This window comes from Sarcophilus harrisii, chromosome 5 (assembly GCF_902635505.1).
Source record: "Sarcophilus harrisii chromosome 5, mSarHar1.11, whole genome shotgun sequence".
NCBI classification, from domain to species: Eukaryota; Metazoa; Chordata; class Mammalia; order Dasyuromorphia; family Dasyuridae; genus Sarcophilus; species Sarcophilus harrisii.
In genome coordinates, this window is record NC_045430.1 from 116,799,739 (window position 1) to 116,815,357 (window position 15,619).

At 34.3% G+C, this 15,619-nt stretch overlaps 1 protein-coding gene across 4 annotated transcripts in view; it reads right to left on the reverse strand.

Annotated features, from left to right (window-relative positions):
* Positions 1–12,178: 12,178 nt before the first annotated feature.
* ST8SIA1 (ST8 alpha-N-acetyl-neuraminide alpha-2,8-sialyltransferase 1) overlaps positions 12,179–15,619 on the reverse strand; it is a 124,172-nt gene continuing 120,731 nt past the window's right edge. For 2 of the 4 annotated variants that reach the window (XR_004229548.1, XR_004229547.1), the window contains one exon: positions 12,179–15,319. The gene's annotated coding sequence lies outside the window, so the exon portion shown is untranslated. The remainder of the gene's footprint in view (positions 15,320–15,619) is intronic. The other 2 variants (XR_004229546.1, XR_004229545.1) reach the window with 1 other exon arrangement.

A 15,619-nucleotide genomic window follows, 5' to 3' on the forward strand; every position in this document is an offset into this window, starting at 1 on the left:
TGGTCAATCAAATTCAACTCAAAAGAATATCAGTTGCAGTCCCAAGAGATGTTATCTCTAACAGCAAATTCTATCAATCACAAATTAGGACTAGATACATTATTTTAAAATTTTACCAGGACTTACACACATAGGAGATTTTGTTTAATATGTTTTATATGTTTAAACTTATCCTGGTGCAAAGGATCAATCATTATATGGGCTTATAAATTCTTAGTAAATGCATTCTTTGTTTAGAAACTATAAATCTTAAAGAGGCTCAGTTCTTAGGGATGATGACCTTGCTTACCCTTTACCCTGATGGTTACAAGAAAACTGGCAAGCTTACAAATTAAGGGGAGTTGGCAGAGGCCCCAGGGAAGGGGCTGAGCTTGCTGTTACCCACCCCAACTGTTCTTAGTGTTTTCATGGACTGTGCTGTTGGTACTTCTCCCTACTCTGTGAAGGGGGAAAGGTGTTACTTATACTTGGAGGTGAACTGATAAGACTTAACATGATGACAATAACTCCAAGTAACAGTTAACAATTTTAGAATGTTTCTAAGTAATAGCCAAATAGCCTTAGCTGCACTTTCTATTCCCTTAAATAACTTTCTCTTTTTTTAGGGAGAAAACAAGACAATTCTTAAAATTGAGATAGAACTTAATACTTCCTAGCTCTGTGACCCTGGGCAATTCACTTAACTCCAACTGCCTCAGCAAAAAAAAAAAAAAAAAAAAAAAAAACTGAGATAGAACAACTTTTTAAAATTGACTTAACTTTAGTTAATGAGATTTCCTAGATAATGATTAAACATCCTAGACAAACTGAGTTTCAATTTCGTTATTTTCCAACCTATCCAAATCATTTCTCTTTTGGTGGTGCCAGTTTTTACTGACAGGGCCCTCAGAAGTTGGACTCTAGATAACTAGAGTTTTTAAAATAGTGGCAAACTGCATTGCTATTTTCCTAAAGTTTGAAAACTCTTCTGTTAACACTATCAGTGCAAACAAATTACAATTTACACATCCCTTTAGTGAGCTTTAATTAGAGCTCCTTTAAAATTGCTTTTACTATCATATCTCAAACAAATTTCCAAATTACTTTACACACACATAGAAATTATTTATTTGTTGGTCACATCAAAAAAAACTCACAAAGTCATTAAATATGAAGCAATTATATCCAATAAAGCCAGTAATATTCATATTGCATGTTTTATGCCAAGCACTTTTGCAATCATGTGGTTTTTACAATAATAGTTATTTCTCTTTACAAATTAGAAAACCTGGCAGAGATAAAATAATTTGCCATAAGTTACACAACTAATATATATCCAGAATTGAGACAAAGAATGGTGGTTTTACCAAATGCAGAGGCTGAGTGGGTTTCTCATCTCACGCTGCCATGCTGGGTGGTGCAGGGGTACCCGAATTCTTCCCAGGCAATTACTTAAGAGAACCCACTGAAAGCTGGGGTGACTAGTGCCAATTTGGAAATATCAGGGCTGGGCTGTCTATAACCCAAAGAGGCCATTCTCTAGGCAATTGAGTAGGAGATGGAAGTCCAGGATGAAGAGTTCCCATAGTTTCCATTTGTTCATTTACTTTTCTCAAATCAATCAACATCCTTCATTTTCCAGATTTCTTTTCTTTTCTTTTCTTTTCTTTTTTACAACAAATACAGAGGAATTCCAAGGACTTAAAGAAGGTTGTAAGTGTCCTTGGTCAAGTTGCTCCTATACTATATCTAATAAGGCCTGAATTTTACCACTACCTAAGGGCCACTGTTCTACCCACACTGGTGTATCAGTTTTCCATTGAATGGGAACAGGTGAGAGTGCAGGCAGGCTTTCAATAATAGACCTGCCTAAAAAACTGAAGTACTCAATTATAATCAAATGGTTGTAAGATGTCTCTTCCTCATAGGTTGATGGGGATTTTTTCTACAACAAAAGGAGTAAAAACTCCTGTTTCATCTTCAAATATCTATCTCAAAAGGGTAGCACTGATTTCAGCTGCTATTGATCCTCCTACACCAGACATGTAGGTGTCTGCCTTGATCTTTGGTCAGTGACTGGTCCAGTTGGCACCTCCAATGACTGGATGATCTGTACCTGTGTCTACCAACCCTTCCAAAGGAAGGTCATTTATACAGATAGTGAGCATAGGTCAGTCAGCTGTCACAGCTGCTGTCCAGTATATTCCTGGATTTTGTGGTCTTGAGTCAGAATCTGGGTGACTATCATCAGGTTGCTTATTAGGATTCTGTATCAGTAAACCTGATGCTACTACTTCTCCTGGGTGATAAGTCACATATTGTCTACCTTTATTAGTGACTGGGATATTAGCTACACATTCCCCAGTTTCCCACATCAGTGTGTGGATGGCCATTGTTTTGTACGTACACTCAGGAGGTGAAATGGTCAAGCCTTCTGTGCCTGGAGGCAAGGGATCCATAGGCTGGAGAGGAACAGATTTCTCCTCTCCAGGGGATATCTCAGTAATTCCAGCTGCATACAACTCTATTCTCCCTAATTGTAATCCCTTTCTCCCATCAGGTTGCTTCTCAGCTGATTGATCATGTTGGATACTGACTTCTAAAGACTCTATGGTGTAACATCAGCTATCATCATGTTCCAAGTGTTTTTTTTTTTTTGCCTGGGGCCCTGGAGTCGAGCCCTGCTTCCTGGTTCCCTGAGTCAATCTACATTCTGATGCCCAATGGGAGCCTTTGTTGCATTTTGAACATGGGGTTTTGGGTCTTGTTCTCCCACCCTGTTTTCTCACTCTGTCTTTATGCCAACATTGAGCTTTCAGATGCCCTACTTTACCACATTGAAAGCACTGATGAGTCTCTCTGGAAGTCCCTTGCCAAAAGGGACTCTGTCTTCCCATGTTCTGCATCATAACCTGGGTACAAAAGGCATTTGTGCCCACTGTGGCATAGCGTCTTATGATCTCATCTAAAGGAGCATCCTTGTGTATTTCTAGTATAATTCTTCTACAAACCTCATTAGCATTTTCTTTAGCAAGTTGTCTTATCATAATTTCTGTTGCTGCATTTTCACCAATAGTTCATATGACAGCTGTCTGCAGATGTCCCACAAAATCAGCAAAGGGTTCATTTGGACCTTGCTCTATTTTTGTGAAGGCTTCCTCTCTATCTTGTCTTCCTGGGAAGATGCCCCATGTTTTGATAGCAGCAGAAGCAATTTGCTCATATGCTCCTATAGGGTAATTAATCTGTGCTAAAGCATCTACATAAGGACCTATGCCTTGGTCATAGGCAATTGATGTATTAACTCAAGGTTGCCTATTTCATCCTACAGAGTTCACTATACTCAGAAAGAGCCACAACAAGTTTTGTCCAGATTCTAAACATGTCTTTGCTGTAAATTTCCAAGCACTAGGGGTGTGCTTCTTTCAGTGCCCCCCGTTTGGCATCAAAATGTAATGTCTGGGCTAGCTTTCTTGAGGATCTCTCTGTAATCTAAAGTCTGAGCTCTAGCTCGAGCACACTCTCACTCTCACTCGAGTCTGCTTATTTCAAGTTCTCTCAGCCCTTAAATACCTTAGTACAATTACATCACTACAGTACACCGAGCATGTGCCAACTGTAGAATCATTACATCACTATATCACACTAAGTACTAAGTATATGTGAACTAGAGAACAATTATCTCATCAATCATACTGAGTAAACACCCTGTTGTAAGTATCCTTGTTTCAAGCATACTTTTTCAGAGTTCTGGTCCTCTACACCAATTCAGTCTTTGTCAAGAAAATCTGAAATGGGGCCATGAAGAATTGAACATGACTGTAAATGATGCAACAGCAACCAAATGTTGTAGGAAGATTATTTTGGTCGTTTTATGCAGAAATTTATAAAGAGAGGAGAGATTCGAGAGTCCTGTTAGAAAAGTAATCTAAAGCAATTTTTGATGGCATATTTCTATATACAAAGTAATTATGCATCCAGATATATGCATATGATTTATTTGGAAATTTTATGTGTGTTCTAACTCTAATAAATAATTTGGGTATAAAATTTACACAAAAATAGAAATTGAAAGTATAAGATAAAAATGAAATAATATTTGATCTTATAGATCACTATAATTTAGTAATCATTTTTCAGTCAGTAATCATTTGGTTTTGTTTTTGTTTTTTTTTGGAGGGAGCATCTTATTCTAAAACAGTAATTTCCAGCCTTTTTTTTTGAAGTCTTAGCTCAATTCATCTAATTTTTGTTTTCAACATTCCAGTCATATTGCCTTCTGAAATTATTGCTATATGGTTCATATATATGCCTAAATTAAAATTAATTAATAGTTTGTTTTGTGATTTGTGAGATAATTTTTAAAAACTTAAAAATTATATAAATTGAGGGCTTATCAATAACCAACCTGTTATTAGCATCATTTAAACAGGACTGAAAATGAAAATGTGAATTTTTGGATGTATCTTGGGAAATTCTTGATGGTTTTTTCTTTTAATGGAACCAGACATTCACCTAGTATTTCTAATATTTCCATTCAAGAATTCAATAGAATTAGAAAATACTTTGATCATAGTAGTTCCTTACCATCATTTATTCATTGATTGCATCTGATTTGATCATTGATTACAAAAAAGGTTTTTTAAAAAATATTGAAAACTTGACAATCACAAGAATAAAAAATATACATATATAAGTTAACAGTTAGCACAGTTTTTATCAATATTGTTTTTATTTTTGGATTTCTAATAAAGTTGAAAAGTATGTACTTCAGTAATGAGTTCCTTGTGATTTTACAAATTGCTGATTTTTTTCCCTGGGCATATTTGTGAAAATTAAATTCTGTTATTTCTTCGAACATATTATCATCCTTTTAAATCAATCCATGCTTTTCCATTATACCAGACTGTTTCTATTTATTAAAATTACAAGTAGCTTTGGGAATACCTTAAATTATCATTGTGCTCTAAATTTCTTTAAAATTACTTCACTTGGCAAATCAAGGTCTATTTTATTAAGCACATATTAAATTGCCCTAAATTAATTATAAACAATATTAAATTGAAAGGCATCAGAGAAAAGTAAAATATAATAATAATTTAGAGTCATATTCTTTTGTCAGAAGGGTGGAGGAATTGGGTATAAACTACTAGAAAACAAATTTGTAAAATACAATTCACTTATTCATTCTGATATCTTTTTTTATAACTTCTGTGTTTCTTAAAATACTTAAGGCCTGGCAATATCAACAATAGTTGATTTTATATGAAATAATTTCCCAGAGTCACATCCATAAAGCTGGTAATTAAATGATCAATTTAGAGATTACTCAACAATGAATTTACAAATGTTGTCTCTTGCAAGTCCGGAAGAATAAAGAGGACTTTAATGACCTTATAAATTGATACAGTGGCTTTAACTTATGCTATTGAGACCAAGATGAATGTTTGGAGAGCTACCAATTGAACTTTCTTCCCTATATGATAATTACACAAATCTTTATTTGAAATTAGGGAACAAATAGAATCTCTAATAAAAATTGTAACAGGGACAACTAACAATTGTCCACAATGTGACCATTGTGAATGAAGTGCAATATAGTGCATTTTTCATTGAGAGTCCATATTAACTACTCATCAAGAAACTAAAGGGATAAAATAGTGTATGAGTTGCGTTTTTGTAAGAGAGCAGAAATTACTTTGTTTTTTTAGAGAGAGAAGACACTTATTTAACATGTTTCTCACTGAAAATCCCTTTCCTTGCACAAAAACTATAGAGATATATGGCAGGATACATGGAGAGCAAAATCTCAATTTCTAAAGTATATTTTGAATTTTTCTATGGAAAGACTTCTACAACTAGAAAAATATTGATATTGGATTTAAATTTATATTATAATAAAGTCATGTCTTTAAATATGTTACCAGAAAAATTAAAAGCTGCCAATTAAATATTTGTCATGCTTACAGCTTCTTGCTAATGTTTGCAAAGCAGAATTCAGACAAAATATTGGAAAGTATTTGCAGAACAATGTAAAGGTTTAGAGTAGTTGGCTTACTTTAAAATTAAATTAAATTCAATAAGGATTTATTGAACAGCAATTAAATATGAGACATATCTGTGCTAAAAATAATAGAAAAGGAAGCAATGGTTGAATTTTTCAAGCACCAAGTACCCCAGATTATACTCTTATCTCTACACATCATTTCTCTTCACCTATAGTACCATTCGTCAGTGGAACCTCCTCCTACCACAAAAGCAAATCCTCTTTCTTTTTTCCCTCCTTTTCAATCCTTCCCTCCTTTTCCTCACCAATTCCCTTTTAGGCTTTTCTCTTATTGAGACCACACAGGTCACCTTTCCTTCATTGCTAACCTTCAATTTGTCCTGGGAATCACATACATTCCTTTCTAATTCTCTGCTTTCTTCCCCTGCACCCCTTTCATATATCTTCCTATATTATAATGTACTTGCATCAAAAAAAAATTGATTCACCATAGGCAGGGTGCCTAATTTTCTGTTTATAATGTCCTAAGCCTACCTTTTCATTATTACCTCCTCTGGATTTCTGCCTTTATCCCTGTTTCCTTGTACACAAATTTTTAAAAAGTCTCATACTTGTCTTTCTGCTGCTACTCTGTTGCTGTTACTCTCCTTTATTGACATATTAATTCACTCTTCCTGTATTTCTGTTTGGAGTATTCAAGAAGCAAATAATCTTTTAGTTCTGGTTTTCTTTAGCAAAAAAAAAAAAAAGTTTTCAAATGTTTCTTTATTATTCAATGTCCCTCAATTTTTCATTTATGGCTAAGGTTAAATATGCAGGGTAGGTAATTCTGGGCTATATCCCAACTTACATTTGTCTTGGGACAGAGTACTCCATTTTTTCATATATATCCTGGTGGATACAGAATAGATTTGAATTACTTAAATTTCCTTTCCTTTGTACTAGAAAATCTTTAATGAGCTTAGAGAACTTGTTCTTGAATTCAATCACTAAATTAAACCATTGTGTGTTTTGGAGTTTTGAGTTTTCTGGAAGTCATTTATGAATTCTTTTAATTAGTAATTTTCTATGTTTTGAGCAGTTCTCTTCTATTATTTCCTGTATTATGGTGTTAAAGATTTTCTCCTTTCATGTTCTTCTGGAAGATCTATGATCCTTTGATTATTTCTATGCATTTCTCTTTGAGATCAGTATATTTAGCTTGCATAGTAAGTATATTTTCTTTTATGCTACTGTTTTTGCTTCTTTTTTTCTAGATCATCCCTTACTTCAATGTATTTGCATTCCTAGCCTTTTTTGTTTTCTTTGATAAGGCTTACTATTGAAGATTCCAGTTTTTTGTTTTGTTCTGCCCATTATTTTTGCTGTTCAGGCCATAAATTCTGCTCTTATAATTCTCATTTTTATTTTGAACCCACTAAGGAATAGTGTGTTATGGTTCCATGTTCTCTTCTCAATCCACAGGACCCTCTGCCTCCTCAAGACAAAGATTAGCCTCTTTGAAATTCAATTTACTTATCAATTATTATCAATTTACTATCATCATTGAAAATTTCCGAGGCCATTTAGCCTAATCTGTATCCAATCAAGAACTTTTGTTTTGCAGGATTTGTTCACAGAATCTTGAACTTGAAGCTTAGATCTAGAGGCTATATTTCCTTCTGTTTTCTGTGTTTCCCTATTTAATTTATCTGCTTATTTTCAAGGTTTTTGAGTTTCCTTCTTCCTGAAATCTTTGGTGATATCAGTCACTTTTCTCTCTAAGTTTTCCCTTTTGCTTATTTTCTGAGTCTATCTCATCACATAGTACTTTCCTTAGGGACTAGATCCCAAACCATCTCAGCTTCCTCCCACGCCAAGCAATTCATGATTAACCAGAGGAAGTCTCTTCCCTAAAGTGACTATTGAGTGGACAGAATTGACCTCAGCTGGATATTGAGCTCTTTTTCTCAGGCTTAGTGAAATGCTGCTTGTTTCCTCACCCCACATCTCATACACATCCTGTCCTGGGGTCCTATCCTGTTCCCTCTATTTACTTGGTGCTCTTGGCAGTTCAGAGGGCTGTAGCATTGGTGCGATAGGATTGCCTTCCCTGGGCTAGATATCAGTTGTGACTTTCAACAACTAGCTTCTGATAGGTTGCTGCAGACTCCAAATGGAACAATAGGATAACTAAGGATGGAAGTTTTGACATAAACTAAGATCTTTTGGGGAGTCGGATGTAACCTGTATCCCCTTCAGGAGCTCCCAGACCCTGGGAAAAGCCTGCAAACTCCCAATTAAGTGATTTCATTCAATTGGAGATCTTGGTCAATCACACTCCATTGAATTGCCATAAACAACTCTCAGTGGCTCAGACTCCCAGTTAAGTCATTTCATTCAATTTTAAATTGAATTGAAAATCAGTCTTTTAAGAATTGGCCCCCATACATGCCCAGATATCTTTGCAAAAGTCCTAAACAGGATTATGCTTGCCAAGGAAGCTGTCTTCTTAGCAAGCTGTCCTACCAGGACTTTTGCCCACTGGTGAAGATATTCTCTTCTCAGTGTTAACCTTAGCTATCTTCTTAATAGGACCTTTTTTTGCCCACTAAGAAGTCTGTCTTCCTGGCAAGCTGGCTTCTCAGTGCCAATAAATCCCTTTTTTGCCACACAGATTTCAGGTTTGTGAATTCTTTCTCATAAGACCTGCAACTCCCACCAGAGGGAATTTCCCACCCCAATTCTCCTCACTACTACCTTCTCACTACTACCACTAACCTCATCATTTGCCCCTCATCAGTTTCTTCAGCATATAAAGGAAGTCCTTAAGGAAATTGCAAGAGAGGAGAAAATGAAGTGTTCTAATATTTGCAAATGATATATTATCACTAGAACACTTGTGTTAAAAACTCCATTCATGAAGTATTTATTAAATATTTACAAAGTGTCAGACTTTGTACTAAAAGCTGGGAATACTATTATAAGCAGAAAGTCCCTGCCTAGAAATTTATATTGTTATAGGGGAAGAGAGCTTAAAAAGGGTGGGGAGGTTTAGTAGAAAAAATCTAGAGAGTCAACAGTGGAGGCCAGAGAAGAAAAAAGTTATTGCTGACCTGGGCCCTTTCCTCAAAGTGGAAATTTGGGAAAACAAACAATAGTTAAAGGAAGGGTCCTCAGGGATAGAATATAATTCCAGCGTAAGAAACCAAGGATGAATAAAAGTATACTACTATGCCATGCTAGAGAATCAGGAATGGAGCCCAGGAAGGAATAAAACAGTTGGAGTAGATGCTTTCCTTTAAGATGAAATTTTGTGCGGTGAAACAGCTTAAAAATATTGAAAGTATGGAATACTTTTCCAGATGGAATCCAATCCACTCTCTTCCTCTTATTTTTATTTATTCCTGAATTCAGTTCACTCTCCATATGCAATGTCTATCCAAGACAGATATAATGATATACAGATTTAATGGACTAGCCATCTAATAGCTGGCATGACCTAGGCAACACCTACCTGTCATCCATTTGGTTTTTCCTTTATGAATAATGGCATGATATAATATATTTAGAAAGGAAGAAAAATTTAGCAATAAATTATTCCAAACCCATAATTTTACAGATAAACTGTCACCAAGAGAAGCTAAGTAATTTCCCCAAGATGTATGTGCTATTCCTCTTTATGTAGAAGTAATACATAAGGAGTAAATTAGGTATTAATAAAAACAGAATTGAATTCTTAGGCCAGTGGGACCTATGTGGAATTCTTTCTATGAGGTGTTAATAAGGGACAACTACTTTATGTACTTGTGAAGTCATACTGGCTGTGCCCCTAAAAAAATATGACTTCTAATTTTGAAGACATTCCATAGCTTATAATTTTATAATGTGCAAGAAAAGAATTTGTAATGAAAAGAATAGTATAGTTGTGTTTTATTTATTAACAATATATAGTTCTATTCATTTTAACTATTAAATTCATTAATGCTAAATAAGAATATTAAAATAATGTGTTAGAAATAATTAAAGAGTAAGAATAATATTTTTGCCTTGCAAAATAAAATTCTTAGAAGAACAGAATCCAAACAAGAAATTATTGAAATTAAATTAGAAATTAATTGTCTAATTTTTCAAGAAGGTTATTAAAATAAAAATTACTTTAAAAATTCAAAGAGAGGATAGTAAGGTTATCACCAAAGGAAAAATAAACAAATGCAGAACCACAGAAATTAATGAATATATACATATATATATACACATATACAAGTATATATTATATATCTATTTTCATCTACCCACACATATACATATATCTACATCCACATATGTAGATGCCCACATATATATATATATATATATATATATACACACATATATTCAGACACACATATATACATACGCATTTAACCATATGTAAACATGCATCAAAAACAAAATTAATAGGGTTTTTCTCTCTTGATTGATTTTCTCTCTTGATTTTTACTCTTTAAATTTGACTTTATCTAAGATCAATTATTACTAGCCCTATTTTTTTTCTAATAAATTCTACTTCTGATCCTTGTTGTGGTGTTTATATCTATATCTATATATCTTATTTCCTATCCTTACTAACTTCTACTTTAATTCTCCTTAACTTGCCTTACTATTATTTAACTTCTCCCCAACCATGGATCCTTACCTTATCTTCCCTCACCTTCCCTCTTTATCTAATTCCCATTAATCTACACACCTAACCCCACTCCTATTAATCTAAATATCTTTCTGTACCCCCATTTTATTTTATGCTACTCTTTTCCTCTCTTTATTCCTTTCCCATTAATCTACACACTTTATCCCACTACCATTACTGTACATATCCTTCTTTACTCCACCTAATCCTTTATCCCTTGTGCATTAATCTATATACCTTGTCCCACTGCCATAAATCCAGCTATATCCCACCTTATCCTATTGTCTATCACCTTATTTCTTTATAGATTTTGGAGGGTGCTATAACTTTAATGATATATATGTAGTGTTCTCTATTTAACCCATTTCCAATATAAGTTTTAGAACTATAAGCCTTCCTTCTCCCTTTAATGTTTCTGTCAGTCTTTCCTCTGCATTTCATTTTTATAACATAATTAGTATTTTTACCTTTTCCTAGACAGCTTTGCTTTTTAGAATTAAATCATACTCAGCTCTGCTCCAGTCTTTCTTTGGAGCAACCACATTACTGATGTCAATCTCAAACTTATGGTATACATTTCCATGTGAAAAACATTAACGATTTATTCACATTAAGTTCCTTGAAACTAATATTTGATGTTGGCTCTTATATGTTAAATTTTCTATGAAGTTTGGGTTTAATTGAGACAAAGTCCTGGAAATCTGTAAGTTTGTTTGATGTCCATTTTTTTCAGCCAATATTATGGATAATTGGTTGTCTAAGATATTTTTGGCTGCAGGCCTAGTACTTTTGATGGCAATACATATTTTTTTCAGGATCTGCCATTTTTTATTGTGGCTGCTGATAAATCATATATAATTCTAATTGTAGCTCCAACATATGTAAATTGTTCTTTTTTTGTTTTTCCAAATTTTTCTTTTTAATCTGGGGGTTTTCAAAATTTGATAATAATATTCTTATAGGTTTTCCATAAAGGCTCTCTTTGAGGTGGTAATCAGTAGGTTTTTTTTCTATTTCTACTTTCTCCTCCTATTCTATCATTCCAGAACAATTTTCATTAATCATCTCTTACATTATTATGTCAAGGTTCTCTTTCTGATCACAGTTTTCAATAGTTCAATTATTCTTATATTTTCTCTTCTTGGTCTGTTCTTCAATTCTGTTGTTTTTCTTACCTGTTGGCAAAAATATTCTATTTTTTTCATTTTTTATATTTTGTTTTAATTCTTTGTCTCTTAAGCTTCACTGGCTTCCCTTGGCCAATTTTAATTTTCAAAGAATTTTTTTTTCTTTTAGGTTCTGTATGTCTTTTTCTAGTTGGTTATTTTTTTCATAATATTCTTGGTTTTTTTTTTGATGGTTCCTATTTTTTCCCTCAATCTCTCTCACCTGATTTTTAAAGTTTTGTTTAAATTCTTCTATAAATTCTTTCTGGGAAGGTAAACCATTTAATATTACTCTCTGGGGCAGAGGAAGCTTTTATTTACTTCACTACCTCCTCTGAAGATGAATTCTATTCCCATAGTAAGTTTCTTCTTTGCATGTTCTTTTTTTTTTTAGGGAAAATATTAGTGTAAACTTCTCTGATCATGGGGTGGGGTGATGGTGGCTCTAGCTTCACTTCAGCTCTTTCATCTGACTTGGAACCCCAAACCAAAAGCTCCACTCCCCTGCAAGCCAGCAGTATTCCTGCCCCACTGCTTCTGTACTCACCAGGTATGCTGGTTCCTTCTCACCCAGGGTCATGTCTCAGCCACACAGCTAAGAGAGAGAGATGGAGACAGAGACAAAGACAAAGAGAAAGGACTTCTTATGTAACCATTTAAAAACTCTAGTGGTCCTTCTCCCAACTCCCACTTGCACTGATGATCTGGAACTACAAAAGGATAGCTATATTTTTTCTCTTATGATCCTAGGAACCCAAACTCCTCTAGAGTTTGGGTATATTTCTAATGCTTGGGGTTCCCACCCTAATGTGTTCTCCCCATTATTAATCTCTCATTACAGTTAGTATTTTCTTGGTTTCATTGATTAACATGGAGCACGGTTCTTTACATGTAGGTACTACTTCACAAATGCTTTATTCAGTTTTTCATTTGCCTGACCAATTTCATTCCAAATGAGGAGGAACCAGTAAAGAGAAGTCATTCTCTTATTTGTAGAAACACTCATCTTTTTTTAAGACCAAAAGAGCCTTTATAAATTGTTTTAATTGACTTATTGGTCAAGCAGAGAAATATGTCATCCAAGTAAAACATTGGTTTAGAATATAAATGTATTTATTAAACTTTATAAACAAAGATAGTAGAAGACTATGTTAAACATTACTTCATAAAGTAGTGATAAATACAAGGTAAAACAAAAGATCCAACTTATATAAAGTTATCCCAAGGCTAGCTAACAAAACTGGAAAAATGAAAATAAAACAGTGAAAGATGGAAAAGATCTGAAAAGTATTTAATAAAAAAAAATTTTACCAACAAAAACAATGAAGCTACTGTATTTGAACTCTAACATCCCAGTTTTAGATATTTCTAGAGAAGATATACCTGGAACTGACCAAGTGTACAGAGAAGTTTCAGGTCAGAAGCAGTAGGAAATACTTATTTAATGTCAGTCCATTGCTAGATTGGCTCAGACTTCTCCCTAGGATTTGCTCCTCACTAGGCTCAACAGTCTACACACTCACAGGCCCCTGGAACTCTTTTAAAGTTTTGAAGCTCGAAAAGTCAAAAGCTAGTCTATTTTGACTCAATTCCATGCTTCACTTAAATCAGGAAAGACTGTTATAATAGGGCTCTATGCTCACAGCTCCAGGCAACCTGGGTTTAAGTAGACCATTGACATTGAAATGACCTCTCTCAGTAACAGCTGGGCCATCTCCATGTGTCTTTACACTCCTAAGAAGAGAGCCCCTTATTACACAGAGGTCTACAGCAGCCCTAACTCCTTTCTCACCACCACGGGAGAAAAGAGAGTTCACAACTAGTAAATGTTCTTTTTAATATATGCTCAATTCTGGGTCAGCAGCCAATTAAAAAAAAAAAAAAAAAGCAAAATAAGGAGACCAGAAAAAGAACTGAGCATACTCTGAAATTCATATAAGGGACATACTCATAAATTCTGGGCTCTCATTGGCTAGTCTCATTATACTCACCCTAAAGAAGAACTTCAGCAAAACCAACCGACACCATTAGCACCTCTTATTGTGGTTACAAAATTTGGTACTCATAGTCTATGATTGAGAGAGCAACCTCATTATCTGTTGTCAAGTTTTACCAATAATTGCTTTTAATTTTAGTACAGTTGCATTTAGTGTTTTCTTCATTTAGGTTACTATAGTCATTGGCCCACACTAAATCTCTCGAAGCTGCAATGAAACTTTTTATTAAGGGTATATTAGTATCTAGATTGGATAGATCTAGAAAACCTTTTAAAGGGAAAGTCCTAAAGATCCTAGGATTGAGTTGTAAACAACTTTAGGCATCAAATCTAACCATTCTCAAATAAGAGTCTTTCTCTTTAAACAGCTATACCATAATCAGGAGTAATAACGTATCTTCTTTGGGGGTGAATGCAGGATTATAGAATTCACTTTTGTTCATAATAAGTGTAGCTGGGATTGCTTGTTTTGGGTCTGCCTGGTTTCATGGAACTAGATGTTCCTTCCAGGATAAGTTTATCATTTCTAAATTTACTGCCATGCTTCTAATGCAACCCTTGATTGATACCGAGTCCCTTACTGTCCTTTCCCCTTTTTGGAAGGCTGAAAGTTAGAATACCAAAATCCCCCTCAATGTCTTCCTTTATAGAAGACAGAAAATGGACTCTCAGCTCCATTTTGCACTGCTGCTCTACCTAGTTTAACCTTGACAGAATAAAATGTCCTCTCACTGGCTATGGCTATTTTATTTTTCCAGTTTCCTACCTCCTTTTGTGTATTGTCTCCCCCTTTAAATTGTAAATTTCTTATGGCAGGGAATATCTTTCTTTTTTACTAATTGTATCCCCAGCACTTAGATAGTGCTTAACACACATTAAGTGCTTAATAAAAGTTCATTGGATTGCCTTGGATAGAATTAAGCCCCCAATACACTTGATGAAGTCATAGATGTATTGATTCATGTGACTCAGCTGCTATTCCCAACTTCATTTTAAGAACTATGTCAACATTCTCATATGACACACCAACGACTAAGCTATTTAGATTCTAGATGTTATGTTCCATTTTTATTGATTACAAAGGAAATTATAGAGATGGTGATAAATATATTCCATTCACCATCAATTTGTTTTCTTCTGGTCATTTTTACATTTTAATATTGCTGTGATGATCTGACTTAGGACTCTCACATGAGCTTTTTGGAAACTTGCCTTTTCCTCTATTGCTTTTCTTTGCTTGTTTTATGAGGTAAATTGCTAATTATCTTCTGATGTTTTCTTCTGTGGTCTCATATAGATCAATTTGTCTTTTAAATCCATATTTCTCTTGGCTGCCATGTCACTCCATTTGGCAAGTAAATGAAGTATTTGTTGGCAGAAGTGGTTATTGAGTTCTTTTAACTTCTATTGTAATGACCTACAAAAATGGGAGTTTTTTGTTTCATATTCATACTTCAACTTCATTTTTTTTCTTCTGTTTTTGTCTATAGTTTTAAGCCATGGGATGTCTGAAGATGAATCTCCTAAAAGGCAAGTGAAAAACATGTCATGGGAATCAGCAAGCTAAAACACATTTAAAAAAGAAGAAATTACATAGATAAAGCACTTTAAAATATGTTAACAGAGAAATAAATAAATGGGGGTGGGTGGGAGGAAACCGGCTGATTACTAGTAAGTACAGGGGATAACTGATAAGACAGCCCTTGTATAAGGAGTAAAAGGAAGCCCTCCAGCACATTAGACGGACCTCCTGTAGTATATTTATAAAAAGATATAGACAAAGTGCACATAGGATAGATGGTCTTGGATGGTTTGAGATTTTC